The 24,241-nt window shown below is 42.6% G+C and overlaps 1 protein-coding gene across 2 annotated transcripts in view; it reads left to right on the top strand.

The window, feature by feature from the left end:
- The window catches only part of LOC127003235 (octopamine receptor beta-1R-like), an 80,718-nt gene that overhangs the window by 17,200 nt on the left and 39,277 nt on the right, over positions 1–24,241 (top strand). The window contains exon 1 of one of the 2 annotated variants that reach the window (XM_050869629.1): positions 14,268–14,372. The exons of the other annotated variant lie outside the window; for it this stretch is intronic. The gene's annotated coding sequence lies outside the window, so the exon portion shown is untranslated. Of the gene's footprint in view, positions 1–14,267; positions 14,373–24,241 lie in introns of those variants that run through there. 2 annotated transcript variants of the gene reach the window in all.

The following is a 24,241-nucleotide window of genomic DNA, read 5'->3' as shown; positions in this document are numbered from 1 at the left end:
CTTTCTTTCTTTCCTTCCTTCCTTCCTTCCTTCCTTCCTTCCTTCCTCCCTCCTCCCTCCTCCTTACTTCCTTCCTTCCTTCCGTCCATCCTTCCTTCCTTCCTTTTTCCTTCTTTCCTCCCTCCCTCCCTCCCTCGGGCTCTCTAATTGCCCGCTAATCGGACTTCCTTCCTTCCCTTCTGAAAGTTGGTTTTAATACTACTTTGATTTTGTTGGTGTTGTTGTTGTTGTTGTTACTCTGGTCTGCTGTGATTTCTCGCATTTAGAGAGAGAGAGAGAGAGAGAGAGAGAGAGAAAGGAGTTGCGTTACCTGTTTAAAGGTGACCCGTCGCCCTAACCTCCACCATACCACCACTACCATACCATCACCCACCACCACAACCATACCACCACCACATTCAATACCACTATCACTGCCTCCATTACCCATTATATTACCCATTTCCACACAGCATTACCCTTTTTATCACCACCACCACCACCACCGCCACCACCACTACTACTCACAACACCTTCTACTATCCCCACCACACACCATCCTTACCACCAACAACACCATCAGCACCGCCTATTAGCAGGATCCCACACCACCAACACCACCACATCATCATCATCACCACCACCACCACCATCACCACCACAGCGCCACAACAGCACCGCCTCAAGCAATAATCTGTCGCCTTTCATAACTCATAATGTCACCTGCCTTCCTTAATTGGCTTTTCAAAGGTAATTAATTAGCACAACTTCTTAATCAGGTTTGGCACGGCTGACTGGCTGGAGGGGAGGGAGGAATGGAGAGAAAAAGGAGGGAAAGAGGAAAAAGAAAAGGGGAAAGGAACTGAGGGGGCGGTGAGACAGAAAGAGAGGAGGAAGAAGAGGATGGGAGGGGGTAGGAAAGAGTGGGTGGGGTAGGAAAGAGAGGGAGGGGGTAGGAAAGAGAGGGAGGGGGTAGGAAAGAGAGGGAGTGGAATAGGAAGAGAGAAAGAAAATTAAAAAGGGAGGGATGTAGGAAGAAAGGAAGAAGAAAAGGAGGAAGGGAGGGAAGTAGGAAAACAGAGAGAGAGGAAGGGGGTAGTAAGAGAGGAGGAAGAAGAGGAAGAGAGGAAGAAGAAAGAGGGAGTGGAGGAGGTTGGAAGAGAAGGATTGAGGTAAAAACACAGGAAGGGAAGAAGGGAGGCATGAAAATAAGAAGAAGGGGAAGAGAGACAGACAGGAAGAGAGGAAGAAGTAGGGAAGGAGAGAGGAAAAGGGTGGGAGGGAGACAGGAAGATAGGGGGAGGAAGAGGAATGGAGGAGGGTAGGAGAAGAAAAGGAGGGAGGAAGAAAGAAATGAAAAAAAAAATGGAAAGGGAAGGAGGCTGGGAGGAAGAGGGAAAAAGAGAGGAACGCAGAGCAAGAGGAATATGAAAAAAAGGGGGAAGAGAGGGAAGGAAGGGAAGGAAGGCAAGCGCTCGAGTCAAGAGAAAGAAAAGAAAATGTAAGAAAGTTCATAACAAGGAAAAAAAAAGTTTGAAATAATATACAAGTTACCGATGCAAAAAGATCCCAGACACCCTCTCCGTTTTCTCTCGCTTACGTTTTCTTTAGACTTAATGAAGGGGGGAGAGGGAGGCGCTGATTAGGATAAGACGGAGATAAGTAAACAGGGAGAGAAAAGAAAGAAAGAAGATTCAATAACGAGTAAAGAAAAATATGTATGCAAGAGTTACCGGTAAAAAGAAAAATCATGCAATATAGTCGTTTTCTCTCGCATCTTGTCCATGAAAGTGTGTGTGTGTGTGTGTGTGTGTGTGTGTGGCGACCAAAGGTAAGAAGAATGATGAACGTCAGGCAGAATTTATGTTTCCTCTAAAATTGCCTGCGAGAAGAAAAGTTGGAGGAATTAAACTTAAATTGATAGTTTAATAATAATAATAATAATAATAATAATAATAGAACCAAACAGACAGACAGATTAAGGAGAAAGACAGAACTCAGACAAAGAAACAAACAGGCAAACAGAAACAGTCACTAACTCAAAGGGACGATCTTAGAGGAAAAAAAAAGCCAAAAATCACACACACACACACACACACACACACACACACACACACACACACACACACACACACACACACACATCTCCATAACCAACAGATGGCCGATGCAGGATTCACACACCTGTCCTTTCTCATGTTTTCTTCCTTTCTTCCTCCAGATGTTTTTTCTTTCGTTTCTTTCTCCTCCCCTTTTCTTCTTTCTATGTTTCTTTCTATTTTCTTTTCTTATTCTTTTCTCGTTTCCTCATTCTTTTTTCCCTTTAATCCTCCCTTTGCACTTGTTTTCCTTTCTTTCTTTTGTTCTCATTTTTTCCTCCTTCCTTCCTCCTCTTCTCTTGTTTTTCTTCTTCCGTCTTTCTTGCTTTTCTTCTTTCCTCCTTTTCTCTAGTTTTTGTTTATTTCTCCTCTCTTCATTTCTTTGTTTTCCTCCTTTCTTCCATTCTTGTTGCACTTGTTTTTCTTCCTTTCTTCTTCAACTGTTTTCTTCCATTTTGATTTTTCCTCCTCTGTGTTTTGTTTTCATTATTTCTTCGTCTCCATTTTTTTATCTTCTCCTTTTTCTTCCTTCCTCCGCTCTTGTGTTTTTCTTCCTTTCCGCTCGATTTTTCATGTCTTCATTTTCTTCTCTATCTCATGTTGCTCCCTTTTTTCCCCATCTCCCGTTTTTTCCTTCCTGTTGTTTTTCTTCCTTTTTGCTCTTCTCTATCCTTTCCTTCTCCTTCTTCATTCGTTCTTGATTACTTACACCTTTTCTTCATTATCTCGAGTCTTTTCCCACTTCTGCTTTTCTTTCATCGTTTTCTTTCTCTTTATTCTTCCCTCTTTTCTTTCGTTTTCCTTATTCTTGTTTCTTCCGCTAGCTACCTTCATATACCTAATCCCTTTTTATTTTTATTTCTCTAACATTCTTTACTTCTTTCCTTTCTCTTTCTTCCTTTTTTTCCTCCAATCTCTATGTTCTTTTGCCTGTTTTCTTCTCCTTTTATTTCTAGTCTTTTTCTTCTTTTTGTTTTCCTTCTCTTACCTTCTTTTTCCTTCCTTCATCAGACATTCAGACATATCATATTTTCCTTGTTTTTATTGTTTTCTCCTTTTTTTCTCTCATCCTCCTTTCATTATAGTTTCCCTCCATTTTTTGTGTTTTCTCCTTCTTTTTCTTATTTTTTCATTCTCTCCCTCCGATATTTTCTTATCTATTTTTGCTCCTCCTCCAGTCACAATTTTCTTCCTCCTTTTCCCTCTCTTCTCTCCTTTTCACCTCTACTTACATATGCATTCGTCCTCCTCCTCCTCCCCCTCCACTATCTTCCTCTGTTTTCTTCTATATTCCTCCTTTTCTTCTCTTCCTTCCACAATATTTTCTCTCCTTTTATTCTCTCTCTCTCTCTCTCTCTCTCTCTCTCTCTCTCTCTCTCTCTCTCTCTCTCTCTCTCTCTCTCTCTCTCTCTCTCTCTCTCTCTCTCTCTCTCTCTCTCTCACCCATTTCTTTCCTCCATCTTTCCTCTTGCTCTTCTACTTTTCCTCCTTTTACGTTTTTTTCTCCTGCTTCTCTTCTCTGTTCTCTTATTTTCCCTTTAATTTTCCTTGTTTTTTCCTTCTTATTTATTTTCCTCCTTAGTTTTATCCTTCTTTCTCACTTCCATATTTATTCCTCCACCTCCTCCTCCTCCTTCTCCTATCCCTTCCTCATTTTCTTTATCTTTTTCTTCTCTTTCCTTCTCTTCTTTTACATTTCTTTTCTTGCTCTTTATGTTGCCCCTTCTTCCTCCTCCTCCTCCTCCTCTTCCTTTCTCCTCATTTGCTTGTCTTCTTCTTTCTTTCTCTTCCTCAACGTTTCTTTCCTCTCCTTTGCCTGCCTCACTAACTCTCCTTTTATGCTATCTTTTTCCTTCATTTCCTTCATTCTCCCTCACCATTTCCTTCAATCTCTCCCTCCTTCATCTTCATTCTCCCTCCTTTATATCCTTCATTCTCCCTTCCTTCATTCCCTCATTCTCCCTCCTTCATTTACCTTATTCTCCTTCATTTCCTTCATATCCCTTATTCTCCTTCCTCCATTTCCTTCATTTTCCTTTCCTTCATTTCCCATATTCTCCCTACAACATTTCCTTCATTCTCCCTTCCTTCATTTCCCTTATTCTCCCTCCTTCATTTCCTTCATTCTCCCTTCATTCACTCTCCTTCATTTCCCTCATTTCCCCTCATTCCTTCTTCATTTTCCTTACTCTCCCTTCTTCATTTCCTTCATTCTCCCTTCCTTCATTTCCCTTAGTCTCCCTCCTTCATTTCCTTCATTCTCCCTTCATTCTCCTTCATTTCCCTCATTCCTTCTTCATTTCCCTTAGTCTCCCTCCTTCATTTCCTTCAGTCTCCCTTCAGTCTCCCTTCCTTCATTCCCCTTCATTTCCTTCATTCTCCCTTCCTTCTCCTTCATTTCCCTCATTCCCCCTCATTTCTTCTTCCTTTCTCAGTTCCTTCAGTCTTATTTCTTTCTGTTTCCTTCCCTATTTCATTACTTTCAGCCTCTTGCTCTTTCTCTTCTCTTCAGTCTCTCGCTCCTTCATTTCCTTCAATCTCCTTCACTCTTCCTTCGGGGGCATTCACAAGTTTGCAAAGAGAATGTGTTTTAGTCAGGCCCTGGAACGCGAGGGAAGGAGGGAGGGAGGGAAGGAGAGGAGGAGGAAGGAAGAAAGGAGTGGAGGGAAGAGGAAAGTAAGAGAGGATACTATTTTGCACAAGGAGACAGGTGAAAGAGTGAAGGAAGAAGAGGAAAGGAGGAGATGAGGAGGAAGGAAAGAAGAGGAGGAGGAAGGAAGGAAGAAGAAGAGATGGCGAAGAAGTAAAAGACGACAATGTTTCTCTCATTGGGTCAGGTGGAGAAGGGTAGGAAAAAAGAGGAGGAAGGAGGAAGCAGAGAAAGAGGAAGGGGGTAAAGTAGCAGGAAGAGGAGGAGGAAGGAAAGAAGCAAGAAGAGGAGAAGAAGGGAAGAAGTAAGTACGAAGGGAAGGAAGGAAGCAAGGAGAGAAGGAAAAAAAGGAAGGAAGCAAGGGGAGGATAAGGAAAATGAAGGAAGAAGCAACTAGAGAAGGCGGGAGAAAATAAGGGGCGTTCTACTGGCGATCTTCTTGCTCTCTTAACTGACTCTTGGTCATCCTCTCTCATCCGTTTCGGTGATACTTTCTCAGCTGCGCTAGTTATATCGAAAGGCTTCGATAGAGTCTGGCACAAGTCTTTGCTTTCTAAACTGCCCTCTTTCGGATTCTATCCCTCTCTCTATTCCTTTATCTCCAGTTTCCTTTCCGGCCGTACTATTTTAGCTGAGGTAGACGGTCACTGTTCTTCCCCTAAACCTATCAACAGTGGTGTTCAACAGGGCTCTGTCCTATCACCCACTCTCTTCCTATTATTCATCAATGATCTTCTTTCCATAACAAACTGACCCTCGCCATAGACCGATAGGTCTTCTGGTGTCTGTTCTTCCTATGTATTTTTCCTATGTATTCCTATCCACTCATACGCTGACGACTCATTATTGCATTATTCAACTTCTTTCAACAGAAGACCCTCTCAACAGGAATTACAAGACTATAGACTGGAGGCTGCAGAACTCTTAACCTCAGACCTTACTATCATATCCGATTGTGGTAAAAGGAACCTTGTGTCCTTCAATGCCTCAAAAACCCAATTTCTCCACTTATCAACTCGACACAATCTTCCAAACATCTATCCCCTATCCTTCAACAACACTCAGCTGTCACCTTCTTCAACACTAAACATCCTCGGTCTATCCTTAATCCAAAATCTTGACTGGAAACTTCACATCTCTTCTCTCACTAAATCAGCTTCCTCGAGGTTGGGCGTTCTGTATCGTCTCTGCCAGTTCTTCTCCCCCGCACAGTTGCTATCCATATACAGGGGCCTTGTCCGCCCTCATATTGAGTATGCATCTCACGTGTTGGGGGGCTCCACTCACACAGCTCTCCTGGACTGAGTGGAGTCTAAGGCTCTTCATCTCACCAGCTCTCCTCCTCTTACTGATAGTCTTCTACCTCTTAAATTCCGCCGCCATGTTGCCTCTTTCTATCTTCTATCGATATTTTCACGCTGACTGCTCTTCTGAACTTGCTAACTGCATGCCTCCCCCTCTCCCGCGGCCTCGCCGCATACGACTTTCTACTCATGCTCATCCCTTTACTGTCCAAATCCCTTATGCAAGAGTTAACCAGCATCTTCACTCTTTCGTCCCTCACGATGGTAAACTCTGGAACAATCTTCCTTCATCTGTATTTCCTCCTGCCTACGACTTGAACTCTTTCAAGAGGAGGGTATCAGGACACCTCTCCTCCCGAAATTGACCTAACTTTCGGCCACTCCGCTGAGCTTTTTAAAAAAGTAGGAGCAGCGAATAGCAGGCTTTTTTTTTTTTTTTTTTTTTCCCTTGAGCTGCCTCCTTTGCTGTAAAAAAAAAAAAAAAGGAAAATAGAAAGGAAGCAAGGGAATGAGTAAAAAAGAAGGAAGCAAGGAGAGAAATGGGAAGAAAGCAAGTAGAGGAGGAAACATGGAAACGCAGGCAACAGAAAGCCTATTGGCTCATTACGAGGTTGCCCGCTTTGGTGATTTAATCTGCTCGACAGCCTGGGGCCTGGGGAGCAGATGAAAGCACCTCGACATTGAGGAGTAGATGAAAGCACCTCGATATTGAGGAGCAGATGAAAGCAACTCAATATTCAGTTTACTCCCGACGCAGCGAAGTGACGGTCGATTCTATATTTGAAGGAGTTGATAGTATTCGCATTTACTACTTCTGAAGAAAGATTGTTCCAGTGACGGATGACTCGGTTTGAAAAGAAACTCCTTCCGATGTCTGTGTTACATCGCTTAGACTGAATGGGTAAACCGTTATTTCTAGTTCTTAGGTTGGTTTGCAATTCAAAGAAATTGGAGTAATCGACGTTATTGAATTTTTTCAGATACTTGAAGACTTGAATCATATCTCCTCGTAGGCGTCTTTTCTCTAATGTAAAGAGATTGAGTCGCTTGAGTCGTTCCTCGTACGGTTGAGCCCTTAAGGTTGGTATCATTTTCGTGGCGCGTCGCTGAATCCTTTCCAGTAAATCAATGTCCTTTCTGTAATTAGGAGACCAGAACTGTACTGCATACTCGAGGTGCGGTCTTACCATGGAATTATACAAGGATAGCATCACGTCTGGCGTTTTACACTCGAAGTTCCTCGCTATGAACCCGAGCATAGTGTTGGCTTTGTTGTATGCTTTTTTACAGTGATTCGCGTGTTTCAGGTCACTGCTGATAGTGACTCCAAGATCCTTTTCCTCCTGCATCGCTTGCAGAGGTCTCCCATTCATGATGTATGTGTGGTTACTATTTCTGGACCCAATGTGCATGACTTTGCATTTGTCAACATTAAAGACATTTGCCATTTTTCCGACCATTCGATAATGTGATTGAGGTCTTTCTGAATGATTTCGCAGTCGGTCTTTGTGAGGGCCTTTCCCCCCACCTTAGTGTCATCAGCAAATTTCGATATTGTGGATTTCAGTCCTGCTTCGAGGTCGTTGATATATATGATGAAGAGAATGGGTCCCAGCACTGACCCTTGAGGCACTCCACTAGTGACTGGAAGCCAATCGGAAGGCTGTCCGTTGAGTAGTACTCGTTGTTTTCTGTCGGTGAGCCAATCTCTTATCCACGCGATCAGATTGGCTCCAATGCCCGCCGAGTGCAGTTTAAGGAGTCTCGTGCGGTACTTTGTCGAAGGCTTTCTGAAAGTCCAGGTATATAACATCACTGGGGATGTGGGCATCCCAGTTCTTATATATACCTTGGAAGAAGTCTAATAAATTCGTTAGGCAGGAGCGCTTGTTTCTGAAGCCATGCTGGGTGTCGGAGATTACATTATTGTCTTCTAGAAACTTAACAAGTTTGTCTCTAATAATCTTTTCGAGTATTTTTCCTGCCACTGATGTCAAACTTATGGGCCTGTAGTTTAATGCAATGCTTTTGTCTCCTTTTTTTTAAAATTGGTGTTACGTTCGCCATCTTCCAGTCCTCCGGGACCTTTTTCAATTGAACAGACTGGTTGAATATGTTAGTGAGTGGCTGAAGTATTTGTTGTTTAAGCTCTTTTAATAACCGCGGGGACAAACCGTCAGGTCCTGTTGACTTGTTCGTGTCGAGTTTATCCAAATACTCTTTCACTTCTTGGTCGCATATTGAGTCAATTTTCAGGGCGTGATTCCCTCGGCGGGTCAGGGTTCTCGGGCATGGTTTCGATGTTTTCGACTGTGAATACGGATGCGAAGTTACTGTTGAGGATTCTGGCCATCTGTTTACTGTCCTGAGTTGCAGCTCCAGTCTCGTCTGTCAGGGGACCAATATTGGATTTTACTTTCTTTTTCGATCTGATGTATGTGAAGAATTTTTTGAGTTTGTCTTGATGTCACGCGCTATTTGTTTTCGTAGTTGCGTTTACTACTCCGAATAAGGGTGCGACAAGCTCTGAGGCTGTTGTGGTACTGAGAACGGGCTTCGGCCGTGTCATTCTCTTTCATTAGGTTATAATTCCTTTTTTTTAAGTTTACCGCCCTTTTTATTTCTCTGGTCATCCACGGTGGATCTACGGCACCATTTACGCCTGGGTTTCGTCGGCACTGTAGCCTTTTCTACTCCCAAAAGCTTATCTTTGAAGTTGTTCCACACGTTGTCGATTGTATTGTCGGTTAGGTGAAGTTGGTCCCAGGTCGCAGAGGGAAGCAGCTCACGGGCTAGGTTGAAATTTGCTTTTTTGTAGTCGGGTATCACTGACGGATTGTCTACGAGTTTGTGACTTATGTTGACATTGAAACGGATTAAGTGGTGATCGCAACCGTTAATTTTTTCACCAACTTCACAGTCGCGAATGAGGTCGGGGTCGCTTACTAATACCAGATCCAGCAGATTGTTTTCTCTTGTTGGTTGAGTTACAACTTGAGTGAGGAACGAATCCTCCACCATTTCTATAAGCCTGTTACCCTCTTGATCTCCAGTCAATTGTCCCCAGTCAATGTTAGGGCAATTAAAGTCCCCAATTATTATTGCTTCTTTACTTTGTGTTAAAGAGTGAAGCTCTTCGTACAGGGCAGTGTCATCGGCTGCCTGTTGTTTTGGAGGCCTGTATACGGTCGCAAGTGTTAGTTTCTTATTATTCGCAGTTATTTCCACATAGACGGAGTCGTAATTCTCTGCGTCCTGTTTGTCTATTTTTATGGCAGGGAGCGTACTTTTTACGTAGCAAATTACTCCTCCTCCTTTCTTGTGCATTCGATTTTTTTGGAAGTTTTCGTACCCGGGAAATGACAGTTCAGATACTAGATGTGCAGAGTTGGCCCAAGTCTCTGTGATGGCTACCACATCTGGTTTCTCAGTTGCAATATACGCCCTAATTTCGTCCTTTTTGGGTAATAGACTGCGTGCATTTGTGTACAAAATGGAAATGTGACTACTGGTTTGGCCGCGTCGTGTTGAATGAGTTCGCTTGTCGGAGGCGTCGTTGGTTACACAGTTTCTTGCAAGCCGCATCGACGCTACGGTTCGGTTGATCAAGGGTTGCCTTTGCCTTGCCCTCGCCTCCAGTTTTTTGAATAGCTTTTCGAGAAGCTTTCAACTGCATCGTTCAGGAGCCTTCCTAGCCGCGCCGAACCAACCTCGTTCAAGTGGAGTCCGTCCTCCCAAAACAAATCTGGGCGCTGGTTGAAGTGATGCCATGCGTTCATGAACCCTACGCCTTCATCGTTACATAACTGCTTTAGACTAGTGTTGACGCCGTACGCTTTACTGTTGTTGTATCCGGCGAACGTATTGACTCTCGGTAGAATTCCAGAGACGATGATGTGAGGGGACTTGGTCTTGTATTTCCGAATGACTTGACGGTATTTTGCTAACAGGTCCTGAATTTGAGTTGACTGAAGGTCGTTGGTTCCCGCATGGATCAGATACACTGTGTCGTCCTTCGCATTTACTGAAACTGCATCGACAGCTGATTCAATATCGTCCAGTTTGGCTCAGGGGATACAGAAACGCTGCCGTGTCAACGTATTCCGTCCGCAAAACTCCGTAAGTTGGCCTCTCACCACACTGTCTCCAACTAAATTGACTCTAGTAGTTAGTTTGCCCATACCAGGAAACAGCGTCTGGTCTGTACAAGTGACAGCTCTTGTGATTTCTTCTGGAAGGGCGCGAGGTACAAGAGGGAGCTAAGGTGGGTTTGGAAGTGGTGGTGGTGATAGTAGTGGGTGATTGGGGAAGGTGGAGGGTGAGGTGTGGGTGGAGGAGATGGTATCAGAAGTGGAGGAGGAGGCGGAGGTTGAGTTCGTGTTGGAGATGGAAGTGGAGGATGGAGTGGTGATGAGGATAGGGAGGAGTCAAGGGTGTTGGAGGAGAGGAAGGAGAGCGGGAGAAAGGGGAGTGGTACTGTGGATGGAGGTGGATGGGGTAGGAAGGGAGGTGGATGGAGTAGAATGAATGGTAAGGGTGGCGGCGGGCTCAGGCGTGGCAGAGGAGATCGTGTTGAAGGTGGAAGGGGAAGATGGAGTGGTGATGAGGATAGGGGAGGAGTCAAGGGTGTTGGAGGGAGAAGAGGGAGACGTAGTTGATGATTTAGCAATGGAGTTGGATGGCAAAGAAGGAATCGTAAGGGTGGCGGCGGGTTCCAGCGTTGCAGAGGAGGTGGTTGAGGCGAGGCAGAGGAGATCGTGTTGGAGGTGGAAGGGAAGATGGAGTGGTGATGAGGATAGGGAGGAGTCAAGGGTAGTGGAGGGAGAAGAGGGAGGGAGTGGATGAGGTAGCAAGGAGGTGGATGGGGCGGAAGGAATAGTAAGGATGGAGGCGGGTTCAGGCGAGGCAGAGGAGGAGGAGGAGGTATGTAATTGGGTCAGAACGTCAGAATATGAGTTTGAGGTGGAGGAAGCTGGAGTAGGAAGGGCGGGGAATGACGTCACAACTTCCCATATCAGAACGTTTGAGCGTTTCAACTCATCGTTAATCGAGCTAAGTGCTTGGATACGCGAGTCCAAGACACAATATTTACATTTAGACTCGCTGAGTTGAAAGTGGATCGTGGCAAATTTCTGCGAACAATTACCGCAAGTGAAATATTTGGGCATGGTTACAATTCCTTTTTTCTTTTCTTTTTTTCTGTAGCAAGAAACTTTAGTTATGATATATTTAGAAACCGCGTGGGTGGCTTGCTGAATACCAGGAAGGAGCTCAACTGAACACCTGGAAGGAGTTAGGTAGGGGTCGGGTCGAGTCCCGCGGGGGTGATTAGTTGGACGGTAGAGAGGCTTATTTAGTTAAAGGAACACAAAGGAGCACAAAGGAGGAGGAGGAGGAGGAAATAGTTAGAGGAGGAGGAAATGGTTAAAGGAGGAGGCGGAGGAGGAAATATGGGTTTGGGCGGAGAAGGAGGAGTAGGGAAGGTGATTAAAATAGAATTAGAAATACCTGTGTTGATTAGGATTATTTAAGGAGTGCCGGGTGGTTTCCTTCGTTAAGCCCTCGGTGGCTGTGGGATATGGGGGTGTGTGAACACCTGGGTCTTGGTGTGAACACCTGACTGTCTTGGTGAGGGAGTGCCGGTGAAAAGATTAGCCGACCTCACTAATCCCGGAAAATTTCAGACTTAACGGGCGGTACTGGAGTAATTATACCCTGGAAATAAATAGGGCGGGTTCAGGAACGATTGGTAATGAACAAGAAAATACAGTGAGTTGTGATCTGACCGTTTACTATAGTAATAAAATAAATAAAATACTCGCTATAATAAGTGTGTAAATGTATCACTCGGGTTTATGTTTAAACAATGTGTGTGCTGTTGTTGAAATACTTTACTTTGTTACCCTGTGACAGGTACGGGAAGCAGTAGAATTATGACACTTAGCGTTCCACAGCGTCTGTGATGTCTGCTTAGGCAGTGAAGCGACGATGAAGTTACCGATGAGCGATGTCCAACCTCTTCAAGTAATATCAACTACAGTTAAAGTCCTCGATGGCGTATAAAGATTGCACAACACATTTGGTGAACACTAATTCACGGAATCGCGGTTAACAGTAAATTGAGGAATCACGATGAGCACTGAATTACGGAATCACGGTTAACACTGAATCACGGTATCGCGGTTAACACCAAAATCAAGGAATCACGGTTACTACTAAATCACTGAAATCGGTTAACACTGAAACACGGAATAGCGGTCAACACTGAATCACTGTATCACGGTTAACACTGAAACACGGAATAGCGGTTAACACTGAATCACTGTATCACGGTTAACACTGAAACGCGGAATAGCGGTTAACACTGAATCACTGAATCACGGTTAACACTGAAACACGGAATAGCGGTCAACACTGAATCACTGAATCACGGTTAACACTGAAACACGGAATAGCGGTTAACACTGAATCACTGAATCACGGTTAACACTGAAACACGGAATAGCGGTTAACACTAAATCACTGAATCACGGTTAACACTGAAACACGGAATAGCGGTTAACACTAAATCACTGAATCACGGTTAACACTGAAACACGGAATAGCGGTTAACACTAAATCACTGTATCACGGTTAACACTGAAACACGGAATAGCGGTTAACACTGAATCACTGTATCACGGTTAACACTGAAACACGGAATAGCGGTCAACACTGAATCACTGAATCACGGTTAACACTGAAACACGGAATAGCGGTTAACACTGTATCACGGTTAACACTAAATCAAGGGATCACGGTTAACACTGAATCACTGTATCACGGTTAACACTCTAGCCGGAGCGAGCGGGGGTCGTGACCTTAGCCTAGGAGGGTCAGGAAACGAGTGGAGGAGGAGGAATACATAGGAACATTTAGGAATACATAGGAAGAACATACACCAGAAGACCTGGCGGTCTATGGCGAGGGTGTCTGTTTACTACCGCTACTACTAATAATTTACGTGTGGTAGGACAGGATAGAATAGATGAAGGAGGAGGAGGAGGAAAGAAGGAAGCAAGCAAGGAGAGAATAAGAAGCATGAAAGCAAGAGCAGGAGGAGGAGGGGAGGAAAGAAGGCAGAAAGAGTAAAGAAGGAAGGATGCAAGGAGAGAAGAAGGAGGAAGGAAGCAAGGGCAGGAGGAGGATGAAGGAAGGCGGAGGTGGAGGAGGAAAGGAGAATGAGTAGGAGAATATTTTCCTCATAGGGACGAGTGGGGGGATTGAGAAGGGATCGAGTGTGAAAGAGGAAGGGAAAGGTGTTGCAGGAGAAGGAGGAGGAGGAGGAAGAGGAGGAGGAGGAATCCACTAGCTCAAGAAGAGATGGAAAGATGTGGTTGCAGGTGGAGAGGAATATAAACGATGGAGGAGAGACAAGACGAAAATAGAGAAGCAAGAATGGAAGAGAGGGAGATAAGGGTTGATAGATGGGGGGAAAAGGGAAATACAAAAGATGGTAAGAAAAGGGCGGACAGCAGGAAGGGGGAAGAAGGAAAGGAAAATAAAAAGGAGATGAAGAGTAGAGGGAGGGAGTGAAAGAACAATGATGAATGAGGGAAAAAGAAAGATAGTGGATAAAGGGCAGACAGACCGAGGTATAGGGAGGGGAAAATGGAAACGAAGACAATGAGAAGGAAACGAGAAAAGAAATAATGAAGGGAGAGGAAGAGGAAGATGGATAGACAAGGAAGGTAGAGAAAGGGAAGAAAAGAAACAGGTTAGATCAGAAGGGAGATTTGGAATTGATGAAGAGAGGAAGACAAAGATGGGAAGATGGATGAAGGGAGGAAAAGGAAGTTAAGAAAGATGATAGAAATAATAGAAAAAATTGAAGAAAAGTGAGAGGAGGAGGAGGAGGGAGAGGAGTGACTGAAATTTGGAAGGGAGCGAAGAGGAATGGAGCATTGATAGATAGGGAGAGGGAGGGTGAGAAAATGGAGGGAGAGGAGAGGAAGGTGAGAGAAGGGAGAGGAGGGGGGAGGGGAGGAAGACAGACGGTGACACTGGAGGAAGACAGGTGTCAGGATGATACTGAGAGAGAGAGAGAGAGAGAGAGAGAGAGAGAGAGAGAGAGAGAGAGAGAGAGAGAGAGAACACAGAGAGAGAGAGAGAGAGAGAGAGAGAGAGAGAGAGAGAGAGAGAGAGAGAGAGAGCAGGGAGGCAGCCAGCGAGAGAGAGTTCAGTGTAGGACAGACTGTGGCGCTCGGTGGACTATACCCCGCTGGCCCTCTCCTTCCCTCTCAGCCGCCGCTCGCCCTCCCTCCCAGCGCCGCCCTGCCCTCGGCCCGGGTGAAGGCAGCGGTGAGAGGACACACACACACCCACCCACCCACACACACACACACACACACACACACACACACACTCATTCACGATCACCCTTATAAAACACACTTTACCTACTCACTCATTCACGGTCACCCTCAGACACACACACACACACACACACACACACACACACATATACAACACACACACACACACACACACACACACACCACACACACACACACAACACACACACACACACACACACACACACACACAGCCACGGTGGTTCAGGCTTCGTGGTGCTGTCGTGAAGCGTTGACTTGTAAAATACTGTTAGTGGTGCTGTTACTGTTATTGTTGTTGTTGGAGGTTGTTAGCCACCACCACCACCAGAAACGGCAGGGCTACTACTATTACTACTACTACCACTACTACTACTGCAACTACTACTACTACTACTACTACTACCACCACCACCACCACTACTACTACTACTACTACTACTACTACCACCACCACCACCACCACCACTACTACTACTACTACTACTACTACTACTACTACTACTACTACCACTACTACTACTACTTCTACTACTACTACTACTACTACTACTACTACTACTACTACTATTACTACTACTATTACGGTATTACTAGTTCTATTACAACTATTGCACTGGAAAATTTCATTTCAGTTGCTACAGTTTGTGGTTTGCCGTTTATGCAATTCGTTACTACTACCACTACTACTGCTACTGCCACTACTACTACTACTACTACTACTGCTGCTGCTGCTGCTGCTGCTGCTGCTGCTACTATTATTATTAATATTACTTCTACTAATATCACTACTACTACCTTTACTACTACTACTACTACTACTACTACTACTACTACTACTCCGATTATTTCTAATACTATTACTACTTCTACCACTACTGCTACTACTACTGCAGCTGCTACTACTACTACTACTACTACTACTACTACTATCACCACCACTATAGTACTTCTATTATTACTACCCCTAGTGTTGTTATTATTTTTGCTACTACTACTTCTATTACTACTACTACTACTACTACTACTACTACTACTACTACTACTGCTGCTGCTGCTGCTACCAATACGGCTGAAAATCTGATGTATTTTTAGTTTGGTGTCAATTATACATCACCAAAAAGCATTCATATATATTCATGGCTTGTTTTTCTTTCATGATTTTAAATTGATTTACTGTTCTATTGTTATTGTTTTTTGTTGTTGTTGTTGTTATTATTATTATTATTATTATTATTATTATTATTATTATTATTATTATTAGTGTTATTAGTGTTAAGAGTTCGTATTGATTTTTTTTTTCATAATTTTTTAGATGTAAATCTTAATACATCTTAATTTTCTTGCCTTAGCATTGAAGTGATCCATATCCCGATTATTTGTGTTTTATTACTTTATTTCTTTATATATTTTGCTGTATTCCTTTGTCTTCCTTTATTACTTGCTCATAACTTTCTTTATTACTATTTTTCCTTTTTTTTTCTTTCCTCTTTGCTTCCTTCTCTTGATAATTTGCACTTGTTTTCCTGTGAAGTTTCTTAAGGCGGGGAAAATTGCCTGTTAAGTGTTCTCAATTATAGTTGTGTTTGTTTCAGTTGTTTTGTTTCTTTGTTTGGTTTTGCTTTCGTTTTTCAGTCTCTTGTTTGTTTGTTGATGGTTGCCACTCGTTGTTTGCTTGTGTACTTAAGGGGAAATTATTTTAAGATTTCGTGCTTGTTTTGATGAAGATAGTTGTTTGCATTTTTTTTCTTTTCTGTTGTCTTGACTTGTTTGTTTTGTTTGATTACGGTTTCACGTTTTTTGTTTTGTTTTTATTGATTGTTGTTGTTTATTTTAGTTTCGTTTGTTTGTTTTCCTTGTTTTTTTTATGTTTGATTATCCTGTTTCGTTTTATTTTTACAGGAATGTTCTTTTTTTATTGTTTGGTTTGATTGTTCTTATGTTTGATTCTGTTTTGTTTGTTTGTTTTGCTGGAGTGTTTGCCTGTTCAGTTTGACATTTCTTATTTGCGGTATTATGTTGCTTCCATTGATTTCCGGGATTGTTTGTTTTGTTTTATTGTTTGTTTGTGTGCATTTTATTATTCTGCTTAACTTTTGTTTGATTGCCTTTTCCTGTTTTGTTTGAGACCTCATTGTCGACTCAAACGAGGGGGAGAAAGTGTGATTGGGTCTTGTATGTTTTTCATGTCCGTTTGTTTGTTGTTTACTTCACTGTTGGGGCTTGTTTGGATTGCTTTGTTTGTGTGTTTTGTTTTAGTTTTGCTGTTTACTTTACTTTTGGGACTTGTTTGGATTGCTTTGTTTGTTTGTATTGTTTTAGTTGTTTTGCTGTTTACTTCACTTTTGGGACTTGTTTGGATTGCTTTGTTTGTTTGTTTTGTTTTAGTTGTTTTGCTGTTTACTTCACTGTTGGGACTTGTTTGGATTGCTTTGTTTGTTTGTTTTGTTTTAGTTGTTTCGCTGTTTACTTCACTGTTGGTACTTGTTTGGATTGCTTTGTTTGTTTGTTTTGTTTTAGTTGTTTCGCTGTTTACTTCACTGTCGGTACTTGTTTGGATTGCTTCGTTTGTTTGTTTTGTTTTAGTTGGTTTGCTGTTTACTTCACTGTTGGTACTTGTTTGGATTGCTTTGTTTGTGTGTTTTGTTTTAGTTTTGCTGTTTACTTTACTTTTGGGACTTGTTTGGATTGCTTTGTTTGTTTGTTTTGTTTTAGTTTTGCTGTTTACTTTACTTTTGGGACTTGTTTGGATTGCTTCGTTTGTTTGTTTTGTTTTAGTTTGCTGTTTACTTCACTGTTGGGACTTGTTTGGATTGCTTTGTTTGTTTGTTTTGTTTTAGTTTGCTGTTTACTTCGCTGTTGGGGCTTGTTTGGATTGCTTTGTTTGTGTATTTTGTTTTAGTTTTGCTGTTTACTTTACTTTTGGGACTTGTTTGGATTGCTTCGTTTGTTTGTTTTGTTTTAGTTTGCTGTTTACTTCACTGTTGGGACTTGTTTGGATTGCTTCGTTTGTTTGTTTTGTTTTAGTTAGTTTGCTGTTTACTTCACTGTTGGGACTTGTTTGCATTGCTTTGTTTGTCTTAGTTGTTTTTCTATTTACTTCACTGTTGGGACTTGTTTGGATTGCTTTTTTTGTCTTTGTTTTAGTTGTTTCGCTGTTTACTTCACTGTTGGGACTTGTTTGGATTGCTTTGTTTGTCATTTGTTTTCCTTGTTTCGTTGTTTCATTATGTTTTGTGTATTCTCGTTTTGTGGATCATGTTTTTTTTCTGTTTTAGTTTTTTGTTTGTTTTTTGTTTGCATTCTCGATTTGATTGCTGTCTTTTTTTTCTCTTTTTTTCGTGCATTACCGATTTACTTGCTTTGTTTATGTTTGTCTTTTTGTTTTAGTTCGTTTTGTTTGCATCCTCGATTTGATTGCTGTGTTTTCTTGTTCTTTTTGTTTTCCTTTTTTTGTTTGTTTGTTTTTCCGTGCCTTACCGAGTTACTTGCTCTGTTTGTGTTTGTCTCTTTTAGTTTATTTGGTCTCGTTTTGTTTGCATCCTCGCAGCTGTTTGTTTGTTTTGATTTGGTTGATTCGCCTCGTTTGTGTTGTTTCTATTTTTTTCTGTTTTTGTCCTGTCTTTCACTTTGTTTGTCGCCCAACTTGTCTTCCCGTTTTCTTAAGTTGGGGGACACGTGATTAAGTTTATGTCGCTTAATATTAACGGGATTTATTTTTTTGCTCCATTTTTTTTTTTTTTTTTTTTTATACGGAGGCGGGATGGGTAGTGGGGTACCAGCTTAAATTCTCAATAAGTATGTAGTATATGGTAACTCAAATGCCGTCTGAGTGTGCGTAGGTGTGTGTGTGTGTGTGTGTGTGTGTGTGTGTGTGTGTGTGTGTGTGTGTGTGTGTTGAACGAATGAATGAATGGAGTGATATATTATTAGTATGCGTGGGTGTGCGTGTCCTGAGTACAGAATGACCTTGACACACACACACACACACACACACACACACACACACACACACACACACACACACACCGACGCAGACAAGTATGCAAACAACATTATGTATTCGTTAAAAACTTTGCGTATCATCACCACCACCAACACCAACAGAAACCATCATTATACCACCATCACCACTATCATCACCACCACCCCTACCACCTGTACCACCATCACCACTATCTTCACCACCACCACCATCATCATACCACCATCACAACCATCACCACTATCACAACCCCCACCACCACCCCCACCCCCACCACAACCACCATCACTACTATCTTCACCACCACCACCATCATCACCACCATCATCACCACCGCCATCATTACCACCTTTCCCCACTGAAAATGAGTGAATGGTATTTACTGTTGTAATACATTATTATTATTATTGTATATTTATTAATAAGTTTATGTTTTCTGTTTATTATCTGGTAATTGCTTTCGTGTGTGTGTGTGTGTGTGTGTGTGTGTGTGTGTGTGTGGTTGTGCAAGAGAGAGAGAGAGAGAGAGAGAGAGAGGGGTGAATATGAGAGTAGGTGGGTGTTTATGAATGTGTGTGTGTGTGTGTGTGTGTGTGTGTGTGTGTAGCTCTCGATCTTTATGCTCGTCGGAATTTATGTACGCAACCAGAATGTAATTTGTGCGTATGGTGAACGTGTGTTTGTTTGTGTGTATGTAGATACGCATGTCTGTATGGTACCATGCATGTAGGTATGTATTTGTGTGTGTGTGTGTGTGTGTGTGTGTGTGTGTGTGTGTGTGTGTGTGTGTGTGTGTGTGTGTGTGTGTGTGTGTTACCTGACTCACCTGCCCTTTGATTAGACAGGTGTGGGAAGGTACCTTAAGGGGCTACCACACCTGTATTAAAGAAGCAAGGGGGAGGGGGGGGGGGTAGAAGGAGAATCACGCCAGCCCATAAACTCTCACCCTTCCCCTTCATTCCTCGTCTCATCTTTATTCTTCCCCTTCATTCTCTTGCTCCTTCCCATTATCTTCCTTGCACCTCTTTGTCCATCTTCCTTATTTCCTCTCTCCCTCTTTCCTACCCTCAACGCACCTCTCCTTTACCCTTGTTTCTTCGTTTTCTTCCCTTTTATCTTTTTCATTGTGTCTGCGGTATTTCCTCTTTCCTCTTGAATGATCTCTTCTTTCGTTTCATTATCTTATTTGTGCTCTCTCTCTCTCTCTCTCTCTCTCTCTCTCTCTCTCTCTCTCTCTCTCTCTCTCTCGTCGTCACCATCATGTTTATTTGCTTTTTTTTAATCTTTTGTCTCTTCCTCTCTTCATTGTCTTTTCTCTTTCCTTCCCCTCCCTATTCCCACTACATTTCCTTCCCTATCCACCCTTCTCTTCTCTTCCTTCATCCTAACTATTTTCCATCTCTCCCTTCCCTCCTCTCTTTCTTCTTTTTCACCCTTGTCTTCTTTCTTCCTGTCTTTCCTCTTTCTTGCCACTTAATTACCTTCCCATTCCCTTCCTCTCGCCTCTTCCTTCATTCTTCCTATTTCCTCTTTCTCCTTCTTTCCTCTTTTAATTCACTTCTCCTTTACCCTTATGTCCTCTCTCCTTCCCTTTTCATCCTCTCCCCCATCTTCTTTACACTTGTCTTCCCTCTCCTTCCTCTTTCCTCTCTCTTACCACTTTTCTTTCTTCTTTTTCTTCAAACTTCTTTTTCTTATCCTTTTCCCTCTCTTCCCTCATCAATGATATTTCCTCTCCCCTTTCCTTCGTTTCTTCTTTATCCCCTTCTCTTATGCTCCCTCTTTTCCTCCCCTTTCTCCTCGTCCTCTTTTTTCAAGTATTTCCTCTTCCATCAAACTCCTTCCCTCCTTCGTCCCCTTGCTCCCTCTTCGTTTCCTTCCCTTTCTCTGTCTCCTTTGTGTCTGCAGTATTGTCTCTTTCCTCTTGAACGATCTCCCTTCTTTCCTTTCTTCTCATTATCTCATTTGTGCTTCCTTTCTCTCTCCTCCTTGTCTCCATCAGTTATACATGTTTATTTTTTTTTATTTATTTATCCTGTTTTTATTTCTCGTCCTTGTCTCTCTCCTTTTCTCCAGTTTTTGTTATGAATATTTTTTTGTTTGTTGTTTTTTTCTCACTTTCTCTTCTTTTCCTCATCCTCTTTGTGTCATTATCTCGCCATAACCTCTTTCCCTTTACCTCCTCCTCCTCCTCCTCCTCCTCCTCCATCTCCTCTTCCGCCTTTCCCTCCCTCCCTCCCCCCACGTGTCAGTCCTGTAATCCTATTCTTCCACTCTGTTGTGTTTTGCTGTATTTCTTTTTCGTTTCTTCCTTTTTTTTCACTATTTTTTTTTTTTCGTGTGGGTGGTGTTGTTGCCTCAGTCACCTCGTTATCCCCCGCCTCCCAGGAGAGCGATAATCCTTCCACCATCATCCGTCTGTCTGTCCGTCTGTCTTCATCTGTTTGTCCGACACTAGAATATCTCGAAAAAAGATTGACGTAACATAATCACTAAATACACACCAAAACATCCTTAGGTAAATATCTCAAACTTAGGGTCGCATTATCAGACATTTCGGCACCCAAGAACACATATTTGACAAGGCTTACGTAGGAGTTGTGGGCATTTCCAGGGGTAGTTTTATGACCCTGGTGGTAGTTTGACCCTTCTACTGTACCATGAACCTGAAGAAACACTCATTAGAACCCGACTTACCCCCTCTATGACCTTTATAAATAGCTGATATGGGAAGCTAAAGTGTCTTACAATACCAACCTTAGTCTTTTGGTAACACTTCGATAAAAAACTTAATGAATGATTGCGAATAAATTAAAAGAATTGATTGAGTAGATGGCTCTTATTCTCAAACATTTCTGACCTCACACACCTACATATGATAAGTCTTTCGTGGGGGTTGTGTTAGTAATTCCATAGGTGTTAGTTTTATGAGCCTTGTGATAGTTTGACAAGGCTTGAAAAGAATTGATTGAGTAGATGGGCCATACTTTCAAACATTTCTGGGCTCACATTTGATAAGTCTTTCGTGGAGGTTGTGTTAGTAATTCCATGGGTGTTAGTTTTATGAGCCTAGTGATAGTTCGACAAGACTTGAAAAGAATTGACTGAGTAGTTGGCTCTTATTCTCAAACATTTCTGACCTCACACACCTACATATGATAAGTCTTTCGTGGGGGTTGTGTTAGTAATTCCCTAGGTGTTAGTTTTACGAGCCTAGTGATGGTTCGACAATGCTTCTGCACCATGAACGTGGAAGGCACTCTTGAGAACCAGACTGATCTCTTTCGTGACCTTTGGAAGCATTTTGTTGTGGGAGAAGAAAGCGTCTGAGAATACCGGTCAATAACTTGTTAAAAACCCGGCCCGTGCTTCTCCTTGTCTCCTCCATCCTTCCCCTCTCTCTTTATTCCCTCGTCTCTGCCTCCCCATGACCGCGCATACTTCCAGAGGGCATCAAGGGTCATATTCTCAAACATTTCGACTTTCAAGCACGCATACACACACATTTGGCAAGACTTTCGTTGGAGTTGTGGGCTTTTCCAGGGGTAATGTTATGGGGTAATGTATGACCTTGGTGGTAGTTTGACCCTTCCTCTGTACCACGAACGTAAAAATATACTCATTTGAACCCGGTTAATCTTCTTTTCGACCTTCTTCTGTATCATGAAGGTGAAAAGCTACTGGTTTGAACCCGATAAATTCGCTTTGAGGACTTTTTTACCATGAACATGAAAAAATATTCGTTTGAACCCGATTAATCTCAGTTTTCGACCTCTGTACCATGAACATGAAGAAAATACACATTTGAACCCGATTAATCTCCCTTTTTGCACTTCCTCTGTATCATGAACGTGAAAAGATACACATTTGAACCCGATTAATCTCCCTTTTTGTACTTCTTCTGTATCATGAACGTGAAAAGATACACATTTGAACCCGATTAATCTCCTTTACTGACTTTTCTGTATCATGAACGTGAGAAGATACACATTTGAATCCGATTAATCTCCTTTACTGACTTTTCTGCATCCTGAACGTGAGAAGATACACATTTGAACCCGATTAATCTCCTTTTTGTACTCGGCAATGGTTGATGTGAGTGGCGGTAGCGTGTGAGAAAACCGACATAAGGCTTTGGAACATGGCCCGGCCCTGACCATTATTGCATCCCCTGTGGTCCGGCCCCGGCCACGAGCGCTTCCAGTTCCTTGCCCCCCGAGGCTTGTCCGGCCCCTTTACGGTCAAATCCAATAAAAACTTGCCAATATAGCGGGCGATACGTTTTCTCCGGAATATGCCGTTTCATTATGTATCTTCCCCTTGATCCCTTCCCTTCGTCTTTCATCTTTTCTTACCCTTCCCTTCCTCTCATCTTTTCATTCCTTTCCCTTCCCTTCGTCTTTCATCTTTTCTTTTCCTTCCCTTCCTCTTTCATATTTTCTTTCCCTTCCCTTCCTCTCTCATCTTTTCTTTCCCTTCCCTTCCTCTCATCTTTTCATTCCTTTCCTTTCCCTTCCTTTTTCATCTTTTCTTTTCCTTCCCTTCCTCTTTCATATTTTCCTTGCTTTCCCTTCCCTTCCTCTCATCTTTTCCTTCCTTTCCCTTCCCTTCCTCTCTCATCTTTTCTTTCCCTTCCCTTCCTCTCATCTTTTCATTCCTTTCCTTTCCCTTCCTTTTTCATCTTCTCTTTTCCTTCCCTTCCTCTTTCATATTTTCCTTGCTTTCCCTTCCCTTCCTCTCATCTTTTTCTTCCTTTCCCTTCCCTTCCTCTCATCTTTTCTTTCCCTTCCCTTCCTCTTTCATCTTTTCCTTCCTTTCCCTTCCCTTCCTCTTTCATCTTTTCCTTCCTTTCCCTTCCCTTCCTCTTTCATCTTTTCCTTCCTTTCCCTTCCCTTCCTCTCTCATCTTTTCCTTCCTTTCCCTTCCCTTCCTCTTTTTTATCTTTTCCTTCCTTTCCCTTCCCTTCCTCTTTCATCTTTTCCTTCCTTTCCCTTCCCTTCCTCTCTCATCTTTTCCTTCCTTTCCTTTTCCTTCCTTTTTCTTCCCTTCCTTTCCTTGATCACTTCCCTGTTTTCTGCTTTCCCTTCCCTTCCTCTCCTATCTTTTCCTTCCTTTCCTTCCCTTTCTTTCCCTAATCTCCCTTTATTACCCGTCCATTCCTCTGAACTGTTACCCTTTAATATTTTTCCTCCTTTCCCCTCCCTTTTCCCTCTCTTTCCTTTTATTTTCCTTTTCTATTCTTCCTATATTTCCCATTCATATCGCTAAACCGTTATTCTAATATTTTTTCTTCCTTTCCCTTCCCTTCCTTCCTTCTATCCCTTCCCTGTTATCCTTCTTTTTACCTTCCATTCTGCAAAACCGTTACTCTGATCTTTCTCTCCCTTTCCCTTCTTTTCCTTTCTTATGTTCCTCCCCATTCTCTCTTCACTTTCCACTTTTTCCTCTTCTATTTCGCACTCTTTCCTTTCCTTTCCCTTAATTTTGTTTCCTCTTTCTTTTCCTTTCCTTCCTATATATCCCCTCCAGTTTCCCTAAACCGTTACTCGCTTATATTTTCCTTGCTTTCCCTTCCCTTTTCCTCTTTCCCTTTCCTTTCCTTTCCTATTCTCCCTCTCTTTCACTTCCATTCCTCTCAATCGCCTCAACTGCCTCAACTGCCTTATTCAGGCCGGTAGGCCTGTACAAGGCAGCTCCTTTAAACCTAAGCTCCCGTGTATCTAACCCCACCTAATATCGCTGTCCATGAATTAACTAATCTATTTTTGAATGTGACAATTGTATTGGCACTCACCACATGACTGCTAAGCCCATTCCACTCATCCACCACTCTGTTAGTAAACCAGTTTTTG

Source organism: Eriocheir sinensis, chromosome 25 (assembly GCF_024679095.1).
Source record: "Eriocheir sinensis breed Jianghai 21 chromosome 25, ASM2467909v1, whole genome shotgun sequence".
NCBI lineage: Eukaryota > Metazoa > Arthropoda > Malacostraca > Decapoda > Varunidae > Eriocheir > Eriocheir sinensis.
The sequence above is the reverse complement of the archived record's forward strand: the minus strand, read 5'-3'. Positions and strand labels throughout refer to the sequence as shown.